The sequence below is a fragment of the Lepus europaeus genome, chromosome 1 (assembly GCF_033115175.1).
Source record: "Lepus europaeus isolate LE1 chromosome 1, mLepTim1.pri, whole genome shotgun sequence".
Taxonomy (NCBI): domain Eukaryota; kingdom Metazoa; phylum Chordata; class Mammalia; order Lagomorpha; family Leporidae; genus Lepus; species Lepus europaeus.
In genome coordinates this window covers 7,366,161-7,387,388 of record NC_084827.1, presented here as the reverse complement: position 1 = coordinate 7,387,388, position 21,228 = coordinate 7,366,161, and positions in this window count along the sequence as shown.

Below are 21,228 nucleotides of genomic sequence, written 5' to 3'. Positions count from 1 at the left end.
TAAACACCTTAGGCAGAAGCCAAAATGGAGGCATACACCTGTGATGGACCAATGCCAAGCTAGCCACCTGGGCACTTCTGATGATGTGATGACTCAGTAGATATACAGTGTGTCATTATACAATTATGACCTTGTAAATATTTTCTTACGTAGAAATAGTATAGCTCCTGAGTGCTGCAGTACTTCTCTGACCCTCTCGCTGATGTGGTTTAAGAAGCAACGGTTGCAGACTAGCAGCCCCACGCTCCCTGTCTTGTGGGGAAGCACACTGCACAAGGATGACACAGATCAGAGAAAAGTGAACATGCCTTCATGTAAAATACAGGGAAGCAGCAGTCAGCCCCGTCACTTGTATTAAACTTAACGACACGTGAGTCTTTTCTACTTTTCTGCTACACTGATAATAAGACAGACTGAAGAAAGTTTGTCTTTCTCTATAATCTTGATACCTGAAAAAGCCTGGGACTGGTCTAGCACGGCTGAATCAGGTTTGGTTTTAGGACCTGTCTATCACTCGTCAGTGACTTCCTCGGATTTGATGGTCAGCAGCTACATGATGTCTCCTAGATTACCTAGATAGTCTATTCAGATCTGAGGTCTGCCCTGACTTAACAGCATCGCATATCTGCATACTTTGTTCCTTTTAGTTTGCCTTGAATGGGGCCTGTGTTATGTTCCAAATCCCTTATGGTCCCTTTGTGTGTACTCAATTACACTGAAAAAGCTAATTTGTGCTAGCTTTTTAATGGTCCATTTTACTGCCCTTCTGAGAAATCATATCTACAATACTAATCCCAAGGAATACAGTCAGCCTGAAAGAATTACAGTATTGCTTGAGCATAAGACAAATAAAAGCTTTTCACAGAATGAACAACTCTTATTTATTCACTTTAATCTTCTAAAGTGGCAGAGAGTAGAGGGATTTTAAAGAAGAGTTTCAGAAGAAAGCCATTGATGGGATTATGATCGCTAGATCACTAAAGATGACTGCTCAGACAATTCACATTCTAATCTCGTTCTTCATGCCAATACTTACTGTCAACCTCAACACACTGAAATTCTCCCATTCACACCTGCAGCATTGTTCTTCAGGCCTCTGCTTTCCATTAGACTATTCCCTCTGTGGGCTCCATCCTTTCGGGTTTTGTTGTTGTTGTAGTGAAATTTTGTTCATTCCTAAGATCTAGTTAAGATACCATCTGCCCTTAAAAAAATCCACTGATGGTCTCAGGAAGACTTCAACTGATCGTTTTCCTGCCCATCTTTCTTATTATTTAGTTCAAGTGGTAAATATATTGTTGGTATATGGTATTATAGGTATGTGATTAATTTTTTTCTGTCCACCACACCAAAAATATTCACTAGAGACAATCCTTCTATGTATATAACCTAGTCTTAGTCTTCTTTTCTAGGGCTTGGCCTGCTGCTTGAACCATAATAGAAAAAGCATATAGATGAATGAATGAATGCAGAAAAGTGAACTTATGAAAAGGGAAGAAGAGGCTCCTATCCAGTAAATAATTAATGCTTATTATGGGAAAAATCATCTTCTCCTATAGGGATATTATATCAACATCCACAGATGTTCATAAATTTTAATACTATCTAAAGAGATGACAGAGAGGGGCCCGAGCTGTGGTGCACTGGGTAGAGCAGCAGCCTGCAGTGTAGCATCCACTTCTGATCAAGGTCCCTGCTATGGCCAGGGAAAGCAACAGAAGATGGCCCAAGTGCTTGGGCTCTTGCATTCACACAGAGACCCAGGAAAAGCTTCTGGCTCCTGGCTTCAGGCTGGTGCAGCCCAGACATTGTGGTCATTTGGGAAGTGATCCGGAAGATGGAAGATCTCTCTCTAACTGTGCCTTTCAAATAAATATATAAATCTTAAAAAAAAAAATTATAGTGAGTTCAAACTTGTGGCCTCTTGTGATTAGATGAGAGTTATCAGTACTGTTTTGGTTTTTCACAACAAAACAGATGCACTGCCTCAACCTTCAATAAAAGAAAATGGAAGGTTTATTGCATAGACATTCCTAAGGGTAAAAAGTTGACAGTGGGCTGGTGCCACAGCTCATTAGGCTAATCCTACGCCTGTGGCGCAGGCACACCGGGTTCTAGTGCCAGTCGGGGCACCGGATTCTATCCCAGTTGCGCCTCTTCCAGGCCAGCTCTCTGCTGTGGCCCGGGAGTGCAGTGGAGGATGCCCCAAGTCCTTGGGCCCTGAACCCCATGGGAGACCAGGAGAAGCACCTGGCTCCTACCTTTGGATCAGTGCAGTGCGCTGGCCGCAGCAGCCATTGGGTGGTGAACCAACGGAAAAAGAAGACCTTTCTCTCTGTCTCTCTCTCTCACTGTCCACTCTGCCTCTCAAAAAAAAAAAAAAAAAAAAGCGTTGACAGTAAGAGAATCTTGGCCTAACTGCTATTAATTTATGCCTCACTCCATTTTCTGCACTAATAAATTTGGAGTAATGAAATTTGAACACAAATTTGTTGAGCGCTTGTAATTGTAAATTACCTATCAGCTTGCATGGTAATTTAATGAGATATTTTGCTCTAGTCAGTGATATCAACCTGTCTTTTTTCATGAGTTTTTCATTCACTTTTGATCAAATAATGCCATCATCCTTTTTCATTCTGTGAACATATGCTACTTAATTATTCATATTTTATGATTACTTTACTTCTCGTAGAAGACAAGGTACTTAACTGGAGCTAGGTAGCAGTCATTATCCACGTGTAGATATAAAGGAATATTGTATTAAAATCTAGTAGGAATTTTAAAGGTAAATCATCTGTTATAAAATTTATAATTTTTGCATGTTATATAACATAGTAGCCTTAAATTAATAACATTGCTAATTATACGTACAGCATGGTGATTGTGGTCAAGATTAAAAAGTCAAACAAGACAAAAATGCAATTATAATCATGCTATCGTATTATTAAACATTTATTTACAAAATATATGGAAATATCTACATTTTACAGGTTAAAGTCTTTTAATTTTAAGATCAACAAAATTTAATAAAGAAAATCACCTTGTAGGTAGATTGTACTCTAAGATGCTGTTTTAATATAAGATATTTGAATACAATCAATATTAAAATATGTCAATTTTAGTTTCTGTTTAGAAAGTTACTCTTTATATTATTTTGTTCTTAATTTGTTCTATTAGTCTAATTTAGCATAGCAAATAAGGGATTAAATTTATAATAATTATAAGTTTTGCTTTTTAAGAATACCTGAGTTACTTTACTATATCTCTTTCTGTATGCTGAAGACTCTTAGTATACTTTTAAAAATCAAGATAAATGTATACAGGGATTTTATTCAATGTCCAAATCAGTCAGCCATTTAACTTCCTATGAATATATTTTCAAAACCATGGGAGCTAGACAGCTTGTTAATTATGCAGCTTATACAAATAATATGAATAGATGGCTTTTAAATTTGTGGTCACCCTCAGGAATGAGATTTTTGATGATTCCAGAAATCCGAGAATTTTTTCCGTTTTGTGCTTTTTCTGCCCATGAGGAAGCACAGCTCTGGTTATTAATATATTAAAGAAGGGTGTTAGCACTGTGGTGTAACAGGTAAAGCTGCTGCCTGCACTGCCAGCATCCCATACGGGCGCTGGTTTGAGTCCCAGCAGCTCCACTTCTGATCCAGCTCTCTGCTATGGCCTGGAAAAGCCATAGAAGATGGCCTAATACCTTGGCCTCCTTCACCTGCTTGGGAAATCAGGAAGAAGCTCCTGGCTCCTGGCTTCAGATCGGTGCAGCTCTGGCCATTGCAGCCATCTGGGGAGTGAAATCAGTGGATGGAAGACCTTTCTCTCTGTCTCTTTCTCACTGTCTATCTGTAACTCTGCCCTTCTAATAAATAAATACATCTTTAAAAATATATTAAAGAAAGATAATTCTTTAATACTAATTCTGGTGACTCTAGGAATTAAGTAATGCTTCATTTTCCATAAAACCAGATACAAAAGTTTTCCTTCCATAGTTCCTATTAGAAACAAGGAGACAAAAATTAACAATGTCTTTGCTATTCCAGGCTGAATAGTTTCTATTTGTCTTCTATTTTCTGGAAAAATATATTTTTCAAGGTTGAATTAATAATGCATCTATATCCTGGACATATGTGCAAATAGTCATTATTTGGCTATGGTATGAGAAATGCATATGATGAATATAGAATGCTTAAGAAACTAACAACCTGCTGAATACCTATAGCTAGGGACTGTAGTATTTTCTTAATGGTGTGGACGAAGAGTATAATTGCATCAATTCCCTTGTACAGGAGTAAAGGACAGCAATTTAAAAAATCATTTCACCGTAACGTTGATCTGAAGAACTCTGTCAACACAAATTAGCAGAACATTTTGCTACAAAAAGTTGGCTATCACTTCTCAGATTAAACAAGATAAGCAAAATTCTAGCATGGTGATATTTGAGGGTGTTTCATGAGTTAGAACATAGGAGGAATGGAAGATGGGGTAGGTATATTTTTCATTATTCCTCCAAATATAACTACATATCCCTGGGCATTATAAATAAAAGACTGGAAAACTAAGAAATGCAGAAGTGAGACAGCCTGATTAGGGGCTTCAGTAGCTATGAAACTACACTGTAGTGAATTCCCTGGGTTTTCATTTTGCCCCATATGTTTCCCACTTGAAACTGAAGAAGCTAGTAATTCAGAAACATCAAAATGTGCAAACAACAAGAACAATCCCTACCACCACACACACACCAAAAGGAAAAAGAAAGAAGCCTTCTCTCTCTAGACAAAGGCTCAAAAAGTGATAACTTAGCAGTAAAGAGCACCATTCTAGAATAAAGCAAATATCACATAAAAATCTAAGAACCACTTCCCCATTCATGGCATCAAGGTCCAAGAGAAGAGTCTAGACTTTCATTTCGCCTGTTTGCAGGTAGCATAATTATCTATGTATAAAGTCCCAAGGAAGCTAAAAGAAAAAAGATTCTTGAACTAATATGTGAATTCATTAGTATTACAGATGCAAGACAAGTCCGTATACAAAATCAATTATATTTTGTGGAAAGAACGGGGCCATCAAAGAAGGAGATACCCTTCTCCGAAGGGAGGAGAGAACCTCCACTTTGACTATGACCCTATCGGAATAAGACCAAAGTCAGCGAACTCTAAAGGCTTCCATAGCCCTGGCAACTCATGACTAGAGCCTAGGGAGATTACTGACGCCATGAACAGGAGTGTCAAATTGTTAAGTCAGCAACAGGAGTCACTGTGTACTTACACCCCATGCGGGATCTGAACTTAATGTGTCGTCTAAAGCCAAGTGATGCTATGACTGGTACTGAAACAGTATTTTTATACTTTGCATTTCTGTGTGGGCGCAGACTGAGGAGGTCTTTGCTAATTATATACTGAAGTGATCTTCTGTATATAAAGAGAATTGGAAATGAAAAAAAAAAAAAACAAAAAACAACCTGGTGTTAAAATGGAAATGGCATAGAAAATTAATTATTTTGAAAAAAAAAATTATGTAGGATCTCTGTCTTTAATGTGCTGTACATTGCTATTTAATGCTATAATTAGTAATCCAATGGTAGTTTTTTCACTCGATGTTGCTATATGGGCAAAATGTTGAAACCTTTACCTAATATATACTAAATTGATCTTCTGTATACAAAGAGAATTGAAAATGAATCTTTACATGAATGGAAGGGGAAAGGGAGCGGGAGGGGGGAGGGTTGCGGGCGGGAGGGAAGTTATGGGAGGGGGGAAGCCATTGTAACCCACAAGCTATACTTTGGAAATTTATATTCATTAAATAAAAGTTTAATAAAAAAAAAACAAAAAAAAAACCAAAATCAATTATATTTTTATATATCATCATTGAACACATGGACAAAAGAATTAAAAATACACTATGATTTACAATTGCTTAAAAAGCTGAAATGATTAGCTATCAATGTAAAAAAAGCACATATGAACTTGTAAAATGAAAACCACAAAACATTGATGAAAGAAATAAAAAAAGACCTAACTAAATAGAGACACACAGCATTCATGGATTAGAAGACTCAGTGTAATAAAGATGTCAATTCTCTCCAAAATGATATGCAGGTTTAACAAAATTCTAGTCAGTATCCCAACAAGATTTTTGCAACAAGTGGTATTAGAGCAATTGGATATCTGTGGGGGAGAAAAAAAAAAAAAACACCTCAGCATATGTCTTGTACCTTATATAAAATTACCCTAAATGGATATAAATTTAAATGTGAGTTTATGAAACTATTAGGAAATAATCCCAGGAGAAACATCAGAACTAGCCCAAAGGAAAAGCACAGTTTGTAAACTGAAAGTTGCATCCTCAGCTCTCTTCAGTGAAATGCTTTACTGTTAAGAGAATGAAAAGACAAGCTACAGGCTGGGAAGACGTTTATGTGGGCCATGTATCTGTTAAAGGATAGGCTATAAAAAACAATTTTCAATACTCAGGTTAAAAAGAATATTGCACTTAGATAGTAGGTACAGTATGTGGAGTCCTCAAAAAATTTAATGGAAATTCTGTATTATTAAAAACTATACCTCAGTTTCAAAACGATTGTGTACCAAAATATTCTACTTGTATTTTATTTTCCGTGAATGTTTTTGAGGTACCCTCATATATGAAGCAATTTTTCACCAAAGATCATATACAATTGGCAAATAAATGTATGACAATATGTTCAACATTTTAGTCAAAACAGTTTAAAATCACAATGAGATTATATATATATATATATATATATATATTAGAATGGCTAAAATAATAAATTATGAGAAGATAAAATGTCCATAAAGTTGTGAATAAACTGAATCATTCATATTACTAGTTGGAATGAAAAATGGTATATCACACTCTGGAAAACTGTCTGCCATTGTCTGGTATTTGTTAGATGTCCTTAAAAAATAAGTAATTCAATTTTGTTGTATCTATTTCATGAAATAACACTCTATTACTGTAGAACAGTAATACATTTTTCATGTGCATAACCTAGGTGACTTCAAAGTATAATCCTGAGTGTAAATAAGTCAGCCAAGGAGGGCTGTTATTGTAGCATAGCAGGTAAAGCCACCTCCTGTGATGTCAGCATCCCAGATGGGCACCAGTTGAAGTCCTGGCTCTTCCACTTCTGATCCAGCTTTCTGCTGATAGCCTGGGAAAATCAGGGGAAGATGGCCCAAGTGTTTGGCCCCTGCTGCCCATTGGAAGACCTGAAAAAAGCTCCTGGCTCCTGGCTTCATCCTGGCCCATCCTTGGCTGTTGGAGCCATCTGGGAAGTGAACCAGCAGATGGAAGATCTCTCTCTCTCTTTCTGTGTGTCTCTCTGTCTCTCCCTGTCTCTGTAACTCTTTCAAATAAATAAATAAGTCTTTTTTTTTTTAATTCAACCAAGAAGGCATATACTGTAGGACTTCATTTATATAAGACTGATAAAGTAGTATGGTGTTATTTATTTATGTATGTATTTATTTATTTATGTAAAGGGAATAGGTTTCATGTATGTTGTACATAACTTTGTCCCATTCCTGCTGCTACATTCATTTCCGTTGTTCTGTTGTACACAGCTTTTCCTCCTCAGCTGAGACTACTTGTTTACAAATACAGCTCTACGGCCAGGACATCACACTTTATTTCCCTTGGACTAGCATTTATTTTTATTTTTATTTATTTATTTTTTTAGTTTCTCTCCCATTCTTTTTATGTTTTTTCCCAATTATTTTCCTCCCTCTCTCTTTTTCTTCCCATCCTCCTTCCTTTTTCCATTTTTTTTCCTTCTAATTTTTTCAATGACACAACTTCAGTTTACTTTATAGTCACATGCTTAATCTTCCAGTAAACAAAGAGTTCAACGACTGGTAACTAGAAAGACCACTGTTCCTCAGGAGTGATGACAAGGGATATAAACAAAAATCAACTAATATAAAGAATACAAAAATTTAATGTACATGATTAACAGTATTTTAAAAATAGAGTGGATTATCAGTGGTCAGAGGTTCAGAGGTAATGGCAGTAGGATGGAGGTGGGTGTAGCTGTAAAAGGGCAACATAAAGGATCAGTTTGGTTCTGTACCTTGACTGTATCTGTGTCAATGTCCTAGTTGTGACATTGTACTACATATGGCTTTGCAAGATATCACCATTGGGGGAATCTTGGTAAAGAGTGTGCATGATCTCTCTGCATTATGTCTCGCAACTGAATGCAAATCTACAATTATCTAAAATTAAATGTTTAAGTTAAAAAGGCTTAAGGTAATGAAGAGTTTGCAGGGATTTTACTTTGAGCAAGAAAACATGATGATGCATTACTGTCTAAAGTATACATTATTATAACAGCTATATGACAATGGGTAATGACTGATTTGTGGCTTAATTACAATGAAGTCTGGTTAGGAGCATTCTACACTAGCTTTTGATTAATTAGTAAAATTTCTTCAAAGAAATCAGAATAATTCTACACATCAACATTGGAAATTAAGGCTTGCCGAAATGAGGACAGTGAATTGAGATGGACTGAAAAGTTGAATCAGCATATTTACTGTGCTCATAGACCTTTCCCATTGACTTCTCTTGTGCAGCAGTAACAAAACTGGCATATTTTTACTTTGTGATTGCTGATACTTCACTTGTAAAGTAGGCTATGAAGATAGGTATGTCTACTAAATTCAGAGAAATACATTTTATGAAATTTAATATAATAAAACTTCATCTAATCCATAGGATACCTTTGGTAATGAGGATAAGATCCATCCCTGCCAGACACATGCTGTGCTGAGGTGAGGCGGAATGGTGCATTTTGCAAGAGGAGCACACAGGGCATTTCGGCCCACCCTCACTTGCCCTCATGCCCAGATGTTTTCTTCATCAACAGATCACTCAAGTCCACAAAGTGGCATAGACTAGAAGCTTATAATCATGATGTAGGCAAAAATCATCCTTTTTTATATAATAAAAGAGGACAATTCTTAAAGATTTAGACAGGGAATAGAAACACAATGAATGGCCCATTGTTGCATGAAAAATGAATTTTCAGAAAGCAAAGTGTTGATGTTTTTATTTCTTTTCTTTTTTTTTTTAATTTGACAGAGTTAGATGGTGAGAGAGAGAGAGAGACAGAGAGAAAGGTCTTCTACCCACTGGTTCACTCCCCAAATGGCCACAATGGCTGGAGCTGTACTAATCCGAAGCCAGGAGCCAAGAGCTTCTTCTGGATCTCCTGCGTGGGTGCAGGGGTCCAGGGACTTAGGCCATCTTCTGCTGCTCTCCCAGGTAATAGCAGAGAGCTGAATCAGAAGAGAAGCCCGGACTAGAACCATATAGGATGCCGGCCCTGCAGGCAGGGTATTAACTTACTGTGCTACAGTGCTAGACCCCCAAGTACATTTCAAAATTACCCACAAAGAGATTCTAGAAATTAAACATGAAAATAAAATTATAAACAAATTTGAAGCAGCTGATAAATAAGAGTGAACACAAATAAATACAAATAATAACTGTATTGATCATGCATATTTATCTAAATAGAAAAAATAGAACCACTCAAGCAAAATAAAGCACAGTAATAAAAATATACCTAAGTGCATGATTAATCATCATGTAAATGTCTGAATTCTCTAGTTGATATTGGGATATAAACATCAATAAAAGCAAAGGCATTTCTTGGTCCATAATAAGAGTAAAATTGAACCATGATTTTTCTAATTTTTGGTAGTTAATAGCAAGAGTATAAAAAATGAGTGGCTGCCATATCATTTGGGATATAGTTATAAATATTATTTTGCTGGATCATATCACGTATATAACAAAATACTTTTCTTTCCCATGTTAAAAAAAAGAGAGAAGGACATAGAAAAGAGGGATGGTAAAGACCCTTGAGGTACTAGTCATGTTTTCATTCTTAATATCGATGTTGGTTATGCATAATCAAAGTAGAAAAAAACTATTTATCTGTACACTGAGTATGTTCTGTACACTATATTATACTATACTGTACACTATACTATATTTCAATAAAATGTCTTAAACATGATTCATAAGAGTACACACATTTTTGGGGGTTGATGTTGTGGCATAGTGGGTAAAGCTGCTACCTGCAATGCCACAATGGGCAGCAATTTGTGTCCAGGCTGATACACTGCTGATCCAGCTCCCTGCTAATGACCTGGTAAAAGCAGCAGAGGATGGTCCAATTGCTTGGGACCCCACTACACATGTTGGAGACCTGGAAGAAGCTACTAGCTTCTGGCTTCAACCTGACTCAGCCCTGGCCATTGTGGCCATTGGAGGAGTGAGCCAATGGATGGAGGATCACTCTCTCTCTGCCTCTCCCTCTCTGGGGCTCTGACTTTCAAATAAATAAATAAATCTTTAAAACATACATTTTGAAAATAAAAGTGGAAAATGATTTACCACACAAATACTACCCAGAAGAAGGGTGGGGTAGATTAAAAATTAAAAAAAAAAAAGTCCAATAAAAAATAAAACAAATGTGTGGGGAAAAATGAATTCCTAGATATTAAAAGGCTTGTGCTATAAAGGTTTTTCCAGATTAGAACACCAAGAGAAGTCTGAAGGAGCCAAATCAAGACAAGCAGGTGGATGCCTCATGAGCTCTCACTAAAACTCTCCGAATCGCCCTTGTCTGATGAGAGGAATGAGCCTTGTTGTGGTGAAGGACTCTGGTTAAGCTTTCCTGGATGTTTCTCTGCAGAAGCTTTGCCTAATTTTCCCAAAACATTCTCCTAACAAGCCACTGTTTTCATTCCTTTACCCTCCAGGGGGTCACCAAATAAGATGTTTTGAGCGGTCCCCCCAGAATGTGGCCATCACCTTTGCTCTTGGCCGGAATGTTTTTGCTTCGTTGGACAACTTCCACCTCTTAGTACCTGGTAGCTGTAGCTTTGGTGGTACTTTGCCCTGGGACATCCTGATAAAGCCGTGTTTCATCTACTGTTCCACTTCCTGGAAGAAATACTTCAGTATCTTGATCCCACTTGTTTGAAATGTCCATCGGAAGCTCTCCTGTCAAAATGGTTGTAACTCAAGTAAATCTTGTCGAGTTTGCTCTACTTCAGTTTTTCAGGCAAAGTTGTGAGAACTGAACCAGTCTATGTCTATGTTCATGTCTATGTGTGTGATGTTAGTTATCTTTTCTGCTGTTAATTATCAATTTGGGCACTAGTGGAATTTTTCCCTCAAAAATTTATGTGGATACTCTGCCACAGCAGGCATCACCTTTAATGTCATATTACCCCCCCCCCTTTAAGATTTAAAAGCAAGATTTATTTAAGTCAGAGACCTCCGGGCAGAGTGGCATAGATGGGGACTCCACGTGAGACTGGTGATGTAGGTAGGTGGATAGGAGGAGAATGATTAGGCTTGTGAGCTGAAAGACAATGCCTTCACCACACCCCCTTTGTGATCTCATGTCCCTACCTGACAACACCTGTATGCCCACCTGCCAATCAGGCTACCTAACCACTGCTCTCCGAGATTAAGTAAAAGGTCTGAGCATGGTGGGCCCCTTCCTTGTTGTTTCCAGTCATGTGGCCCTCTCTGCCTTCACTTAACTGCCATGATAAATTGCTTGTGGCTGCTCATAACCAAACACTTGTTACACGTGGCTCATGGCCTGCTCTCTGCTTGGTATGGATCCCAACTTAATTTCCAATGCATTTCTCTCACTGAATAAAATCCTTAGAACTTACCATGTTTGTCTGGTCTATTTGAGACACTATTCAGAATTTCTTCTCTGAATTCATGACAAGAACCCACACAGCTTATTAATTTTGGGAAATATTAATAAGCAAAATGGTTTCACTGGTTTTTTTTTTTTTGTGGTTTTAGATTTTTAAAAATTTATTTCACAGAGTTAGACAGTGAGAGAGAGAGACAGAGAGAATGGTCTTACTTCCATTGATTCAACCCCAGAATGGCTACTACAGCTGGAGCTATGCTGATCCGAAGCCAGGAGCCAGGTACTTCCTCCTGGTCTCCCACGCGGGTGCAGGCGCCCAAGCACTTGGGCCATCCTCCACTGCCTTCCTGGGCCACCGCAGAGAGCTGGACTTGCTCATAAAACAAAAAGCCATCTAGAAGGGCAGGATAGGTAACTTGTTTTCACAATAAACTGTGAGCTCAGTGGGCTGGAATCACTATTCCTTGCTTTTCTCATGATAAAATTGGCAATTCCTAAAGGATGGGGCAAGCACTTTTGATCTTGCTAAAAGTAACTTTTGGGGAAAGCAAGAATTTTGCACCCTAAATTTCCACTAGGGCCAGTCTGACTCCTCACATTCCCTCCCCGATAAGAATGGATCTCAACTTCTGTTAGGGGAACTGGGTGATGATTGTTCTGGCTGTCTTGTATTATTTGAAATTAAAAAAAAAAGTGTATTTATTTGGGAGGAAGGAAGAGACAGAGAGAGGTCTTCCATCTGCTGGTTCACTTCCCAAATCAATGGCCAGAGCTGGGCAGGTCTAAAGCCAGGAGCCAGGAGCCAGGAGCCAGGAGAGATTCTTTAGGGTCTCCTACACGTGTGCAGGGACCCAAGCATTTGGGGCATCTTCGTGCTGCTTTCCCAGGTGGATTAGCAGTGAGCTGGATCAGCTGGAACTCAAATTGCAGCCCATTTTGGATGCCGGTGCTGCAGTCGGAGGTTTAACCTACCATGCCACAATGTCAGCACCATCTTGTCCCATTTTAAAACAAGTTAATTATTTGTGAAATCCAGATTACTTTGGGTGCATTGCTCCAATCAGTTTTTCATGAGAGCATCAATTATTTCACTGTTCTTCCACTCAAGTTAGCTGTAAATGTGACACTTGTTTTTGCTACAATGTTAACAGAATTTATGTGGCTCTGCTAGGAGCTGATTTCTTATCCATCTGGGTGCCCCTATCTAGATTGTGCTGACATTTTCTAACAGGTAAGTGCAGGTCTATTTTGGTACAATTATTTTTGAATTCTGTGCAGTTTTTTTAAACAATATACATTTTTTTTTGACAGGCAGAGTGGACAGTGAGAGAGAGAAACAGAGAGAAAGGTCTTCCTTTTTGCCGTTGGTTCACCCTCCAATGGCCGCCACGGCCAGCACATCTCACTGATCCAAAGCCAAGAGCCAGGTGCTTCTCCTGGTCTCTCATGCAGGTGCAGAGCCCAAGCACTTGGGCCATCCTCCACTGCACTCCCGGGCCATAGTAGAGAGCTGGCCTGGAAGAGGGGCAACCAGGATAGAATCCAGAGCCCCGACCGGGACTAGAACCTGGTGTGCTGGCACCGCAAGGTGGAGGATTAGCCTGTTGAGCCACGGCGTCGGCCCACAATATACATTTTTCTATGAACTTGTTTGAAGACCCCTCATACTGGGATAATTTATAAACCATGTGTATTATTATTCAAATTACAGAAAGTTTTTTTTTTTTAACAGAGATGCTGGCAAGTTGATCAATTTGAGCTGCTATATAAATGAATCTGACAAATTTAATTTTCTTTAATAACAAGGGAAAACAAATGATTTAATTATTTTCAGAATGGTGAACTAAAACTTGTGAAATTTAAAAGAGCAAGTAATTTTGTTCTAGCTATTAGTTACTTTCATTTAATATTTATTATGTTTTCACCTCCATACTAACTTTCTTTGAGAAATTCATTTGCATTTTATATCAGAAATCTATCATTTTATAAATGTAAATTGATCTAGGTAAGTTAACATTTATTAATATATTGAAACAACTATTTCTTGTGTATATTACAGAAAATCATTTTGTGAAAGTAGAATTAAGGTGTTAGTATGAGGCAATAATAGGAACCAGGATCAAATATTAAAGTTTTAAAGAAAATTTATGTAATGATCTAAATTGTTACAATGACTAATATACCTCTTAAAAGTGAAATAATCCTAGTTTGTAATAAGTTTGAAATAAGCCTGTTTTCTTTTTAATTCTCCGGTTTATCATGCTTATTATGGGCTATAATCAAAATGAGTGCAGGAAACAAAAGAGGGGTAACTGAGAACAGTACTTTGGGGATATGATTATATATACAGGAAGACTTTAAGTGATAAATAGGGGAAATTGACTACTTCATACTCCTGGAGTTAATTTGTATTTCTTTCTTCCTACTTCTCTCCAAAATAGTTTTCCACATGGTTTCATTCTTAGAAATAGGCTCTACCAAATTTATCTATGAAGTGATGGCATGGGAATGGGAAAGCATAGATATAAAAACAAAACAAGAAATTTCAATGTTTAAAGATTTTAAGATTATTTCATTCATCTGGAAATCATGTCAGGAAACCTCACTTAAGTTAGAAAAGTTCAGTAAATATATCACAGCATTCCCTTATCGTACCCATGGGAGTAGCGACTGTTAGATACTTGTATTGATGCTCATTAGCTTGACTATAGAAATGTATGTAATTATAACTACTTGTTATATGTTTGAAAGACAGAAGATTAAAAAAATTATCAACATATGTCTTGAAAGAAAGGAAGCTATAAGCCATAACAGTAGTTAATAAACTTTGAAGTCTACTTTTTTGGAATCAAAGGCAAAAGAAGAATTTAAATATAGTCTCAAATATATCATTACATTATCCCACACTTACCATGACTGAAGTTTATAACTGAATCATCAGGAAAGTGTAAATTTATGTATATGTAAATAAAGTGAATTTATGTAGAAAACCAAACATCATCATTATAAAAAAATTTCTCTGTATTGTAAGTTAATTATTCTCTCTAGTTTCTTATAAATTGGCATATTGACTTCTAGATGCCTGTTTTACTTCCTAAATTAACATTACCTATAAAAATCATTCTTCAAATAATTAATTATGTCCCTGTTAATTAAAAATATTGATGAACAACACTTAACCAAGCATTTCTCTATATGTATCTTAATGGAAATTTCTTAAGATGCAGTCAACTACCATTTATCATTAAATTTAGTTACGAAACATCTTTTGCATCTCATTGTATGCTATAGTGCTCATTTTCTGATAGATTCTTGGAATATAGTTTTAGCTGGTTTAAGCATAATATGATTAGCCAGAGAGGTGTGCTCTTAATTCTGTGACATAGCCACAGGTTATATGGCTCTCTTCAGTTGACAAAGAGTTCTGTACTTATAAACTTCTGGGGAAAAGTTTTTAAAAAGTTAGTTCATCAGTGCCAGCATTGTGGTGCAGCAGGATGAGCTGCCGCCTGCAATGCCAGCATTCCATAGGAACGCACTTTGGAGTCCTGGCAGCTCCGCTTCCAATTGCACTCCTTGCTTAATGTGCCAGGCAAGGCAATGGAGAATGATACAAGTGCTTGGTCCCTCTCACCCACATGGGAGAGCTAGATGCAGTTTCTGGGTACAGGCCTGGGCCTGGTTCAACCCTGCAAATTGTGCTCATTTGGGGAATGAACGAAAGATAGATCACTTTCCTTCTCTACGATTCTATCTTCCAAATAAATAAAATAAACTTTTTTTAAAGATTTATTAATTTATTTGAAAAAATCAGAGTTACACAGAGAGAGGAGAGTTGGGGGAGGGACGGGTGGTCTTCTACCTCTGGTTCATTCCCCAACTGGCCACAATGGCCAGAGCTACACTGATCTGAAGCCCTGAGCCAGGAGCTTCTTCTGGGTCTCCCACATGGGTGCAGGGCCCCAAGGGCTTTGGCCATCTTCCATTGCTTTCCCAGACCATAGCAGAGAGCTGGATTGGAAATGGAGCAGCCAGGAGTTGAACTGGCGCCCATATGGGATATCGGCATTGCAGGTGGTGGCTTTACCCGTTATGCTATAGCACTAACCCCTAAAATAAACTTTTATAAAAGTTAGTTCAAGGCAATCATAACACCTGAAAGGAAAAAAATAATAAGTAATATTTTCAAAGGGTTCATTAATTTCTGAAAAGTTAAAAACCTAGATCTCACAATTTATGTAATTCAATAGTTCATTCATTAAGAGTATTGATTTTTGAGCTAGACTGTCTTTGTTTGAATCCTGACTCTGCCATTTATTGAACATATAGCTTCAGGAAATTTATTGATCCTCACATTTTTTGAGTTTTTTTTTTTTTATTTAATCAAAAGGCAGGGTGACAAGGAGAGGGATAGACACAGAGAGAAAGAGATCTTCTATTTGCTGGTTCAATCCCCAATGGCTGGAATAGCCATGTCTGGGCCAGGTTGAAACAGGGAGCCTAGAACACCATCTGCGTCTCACAAGTGGGTGTCAGGGTCACAAGAACTTGGGTTCTGCTTCTGCACATTGGAGAACTGGATCAGAAGCAGAGCAGCAAGAACTCTGATACAGTTGCCAGCATAGTAGGTGGCAGTTTAACCTGCTGTGCCACCACATTGTCCCCTAATCTCATCTTTATAAATGAATTCTCTTACACTTAACAGATATAATGTAGGGGAAGCTCCTTGGTCTATCAGTTAAGAAGTCACTTAGGACATCTGAATCCATATTAGAGTCCCTGGGTTTGAGTCTAGCCTTCACTTCCAATTCCAGCACCATGCTAATATGCAAATGGGAAGTATTAGGTGATGACTTTTTGAATGTCTATCAGCTTACCTATTTGTTTGTCTCTGTCTCCTTGCCTCTCACATAATTCATAAATTTAGAACTACATCTAATACCTAATTCATAGAATTGTTACATAAGCAAATTATTTAATGCATATAAAGCTCTTATAACTGACCAGCACTAGTATTGTATAAGTAGTTGCTAGACCAATTTATTATCATTATTAATATTTTAATGGACTAGGACAGAGTCCAAATAATATTTTTAAATGTCAAAGCTATTTATTTTCTAGAAATTATGATTAGTCTAAGTTTGAATTGGAGGAACTTGTAATTCTAAAATTGTCAAAAAATGTTATTCTAAAATGGAGACTAGGATTATATCATAAACGATCTTTAAAAAGATGAAGGAGGGAGAATGAAGAAAAGAGAGAGGGAGGGAGGGAAGTATGATTATCTTCTCAGAATTGTAATTATGAAATACAGGAATCTGTTCTTTTTACATTAATAATTGTTTAAAAATAATAAAACTGTCTAATTATAATGTCTTACTTTTTTAGAATGTCTTAAAATGAGATCTAACATTTTAAAAAATTTAAAGGCACAATACAGCTTTGTCAACTGCAGGCATTATGTTGTAGATCAGAGATCTAGAAGTTATTTGGCTGATATACCTGAAGCTCTATATCTACTAAAAAACATCTTCCCAATATTGCTACTTCCCCATTCATGGAAATCATTATTGTTTTCTTATATGGGCTTGACTACTATAAATGCCTCAGAAAAATAAAATCATGTAGTATTTTCCTTTGGTGACAGCCTAATTTTACCTAGCATAGTGTCCTCTGAATTCATACATATTGTCAATATGGTAGTGTTTTGTTTTGTTTTGTTTTGTTTTTTCATTTTTAAATCTGTATAAAAGTCCAACAGGTGTATATACATTGTCTTAGTCCATCCATATGTCAATGGACACTTAGATTGTTTCTGTGTATTGCCTATTGGGAATAATGAACAAGGAAAGAAAACAAAGGAACACAAGAACATTCTGGCAGCTGGTGATATGTATTTTTTCCTTGATTTTCATGATCATAATTTATCAAATAATGCCCACTAAATATGTGCAGTTTATATAGCAATTATATTTCAATTAAGCTGCTAAAGTAAAAAAAAATTAAAACATAATTAAATTGCAGTTACAATGAATTGTACTGAAGTATTTAATTGTTCTTACTCTCATTACAAAGTCTCTTCTATACTTGAGTAAAGAGGGCATCTTCTAGATTTTTTTCTCTATAATTTATTGGGAATCAAAAATCCTCCAGCCAATCACTTACTATGGTTGTTTAAAATCCTTTTAGTTTATCTCAAAAGACTTGATATGTTTTACTTTTTTCCATTCTTCTTTTTTCTTTTTAAATAAAAACTGCTTATTTATTTGAAAGGCAGTGTGACACATAGAGAGAAAGATAGAAATTGAGAGGGAGCAAGAGAGTGGGAGAAAGAGAGAAAGGGGAGGGAGGGAGAGAGAAAGAGAGAGAGCAAGTGAGCATAAACAGGGAGCTGTATCAGAAGTGGAGTAGCTGGAACTCAAAAAGGCACTCCAATATGGGATGGAGGTGTCCCAAGTTGTACCTTAACTCCCAGCATCACATCTGCTCCTCCTCCTTACTTCTTTATTTCTATGAAAAAATAGAGTATTTGGGTGAGGGTAATAAGAGAGAAATGATGAAAAAAGTGTCATCACCAACATTTTTTAGAAAGAATAAGAAAAAAGAGACAGGGATGTAAAACTTAATTGGATTGCTTAAATTTTGCCACTGACTCTTCTATGTGTCTTTACACATTTAATGTCTTCACATACCCAAATGTCTTCATATAATTTTTCCCTACAACTATTTTCTAAATTAGCAACTCTTGCACGTTCTATTTTGTACTTGAGAAACTGATACATGAGTTCAAATGAATTGTGCAGCTATTAAGTGTAGAACCAGTGCTCAAAACTATCTGAAGAGTTTGTGCTTTTAACCACCAAGTATGATGTTGCTACATGCAGCATGTTCTAATATCCTTTCTATTGTGTCTACATTTCTCCTACTACCTACACAAAAACCTTTTACGTAGCAAGTATCAGAGCAATCTGATAGAGAGAGAAAGAGAGAGAGAGAGAGAGAGAGAGACTCTCAGCTAGTAAACAGAGAACAGGGGGCCCTCTCCACCATTTGGAGATGAGTCTGGAAGGACCTGAGAGTAGTCAAGCAACTGGGTTTGTGAAGGACTTCTGTGATTGGAGAATGAACTTTCAAACAATTAGCCAATCAAAGCTGTCACTTATTAATGGCTCTCTTAGACAAGTCACAAGAACTTCCCCTTTTACAGTCTATAAATTCCTAGACAATCAGCCTGTAACAGTTCCCTCCTTCAGAGATTCCTCCTGGCACTGAGAGCTCTCTCTGCTTTAATTGCTCAGTTCCCATTCCAATGTAGTTTTCTTACTACATTCCAAGACTTGGAAGCAGACCAGCATTTATACATTGAAAGTCTTGTCCTTGTTTAATAACCTTGTAGGTGGTTTGAGGTCTACCTATGGGTAGCTTAGGGGAGTCTTTTCCACGCTACATCAAGGGGGCTATTAGGTTCATTATAAAGTTCTGGGAGGAATTTCAGGAATTTCATACCCAGTAAACCCTCCACTCAGGCATATCCAGAAATGGAAGGGTGAGAAGAAACTGAAGGTTCATATCTCAATCCATAATATCTCCAATCTGAATACAGACTGGGCTCTCAGTTCTTTATGGAAATGTGTGCCAAGTCTGCCAAGCGTACTCTCTTCATTAAACTTGGCTCACATGGTTGCTGCTACTCCATCTCATCTCTGATTTCTGTCTTTCATGACAACAAGCAGTCATCTCTGGTAATACTTCCGAACTCTGATTTTTGTCCATTTTCAACTTAAAATTGTCATAGGCCAGCACCGTGGCTTAACAGGCTAATCCTCTGTCTTGCGGTGCAGGCACACCGGGTTCTAGTTCCGGTCGCGGCGCCGGATTCTATCCCGGTTGCCTCTCTTCCAGTCTAGCTCTCTGCTATGGCCCGGGAAGGCAGTGGAGGATGACCCAAGTCCCTGGGCCCTGCACCTGCATGGGAGACCAGGGTGGAGGATGACCCAAGTCCCTGGGCCCTGCACCTGCATGGGAGACCAGGAGAAGCCCCTGGCTCCTGGCTTCGGATTAGCGCGATGCGCCGGCCGCAGCGGCCATTGGAGGGTGAACCAACAGCAAAAAGGAAGACCTTTCTCTCTGTCTCTCTCTCTCTCACTCACTATCCACTCTGCCTGTCAAAAAAAAATTGTCATAGTCATTCCTGGTTTGTCTGCATGTCAGAGAGTCAAAATGAGTGTGGGTTAGGCAGGAGTTAGAGAGGGGCAAAGGATGTGAGAGTTTTCCAACAGCCGTGTTATATCCCTGCAAATTCACAAAATCCACTTTCCCATGACATATGTGAGCTTCTACTACCATGAAGAAGATGAACATATGCATGCTGAGCTCCCCATGGAGATACCAAAATACTTTCCCAGAGATCATAATATGCACTACACCCTGCTCGTAAATTCAACTAGATTACCACCCCCACCCAATAAGTGGATGACAAACCTAGGATGTAAGCACTTCTCCTCAAGGCAACAATTCTCCTCATGGGGCTGCCTGCACTCAGTTTTGAGTGTGTACTATATTTTTAATCTGTTCAAATAAATCCCGCTTCCATTCTTTATCTACATTTGTGCTTTGAATTCCTCTACCTTACATGGAGACAAGAACCTTTGAATAAACACAGATGGGCACATAAAGTGCTCAATCAGCAGCCAGAGGAAACTGGGGAGCAAGAAGTGTACACCATGAATGCAAGCCGTTGATTGCATCACAGCTTTGGCCTCTGTGGCAGTCTCTGGGAAGGTATTTGTGATGCTAAACTGGGCACTTCATTGTTCTGTCTTAGTAATTGCAAGCTAGCTGGATGATAGAATACAGAGCTGGTGGAAAAATGCAACTGCTACCAGCTGCAGTGGGCACAGAATACAGGGAAGAAATATCCCTAAACATGGTGGGAAACACAGGTGTCCACCTGTTTCCCAGTCCCCAGATGCACTAGCCGGCAGGGATATTCATTCAGCTCCTAGAAGACAGGGCAATTGCCTGGATGTGGCTGCTCAACACGAGCTACCTGTCTAGCCGTAGGGCACCCAAAACTGCTGTGTAATTACCGGGGAAGTGGCCAGGGGTTTGTGAGGGGATGGTGGACTCTGCTGAGATCCCCAAAGGTGATCCAAATCTGGCTTCTAGGGCAAAGCTGCCATCTCCAGCTCCCTAGAGTGGATGGGATGCGTGGCTGTTTAGTCTACCCCTACTCCCAGGTGGCATCCTGGAAAGGGGTGAGAGGGAGAGAAGTTGTTCAGGGTGGGGGAAGTCAGCAGGAGAAAGCAGAGGCACCTAGAAGCTGCAGATCTGGATGTGGATCAGCTTCTGGGACTGAAGGAGTGGCTTCCAGGTAAACATAAGTTCCAGATGTGACTTAGCTCAGCTTCCAGAGGTGTACTCAGGCCCTACCTTCTAGATGTGGGATCCTGGGGTACCTACCTTCTGGTTCCCAGCTTCTTGGGGAGGTGAGA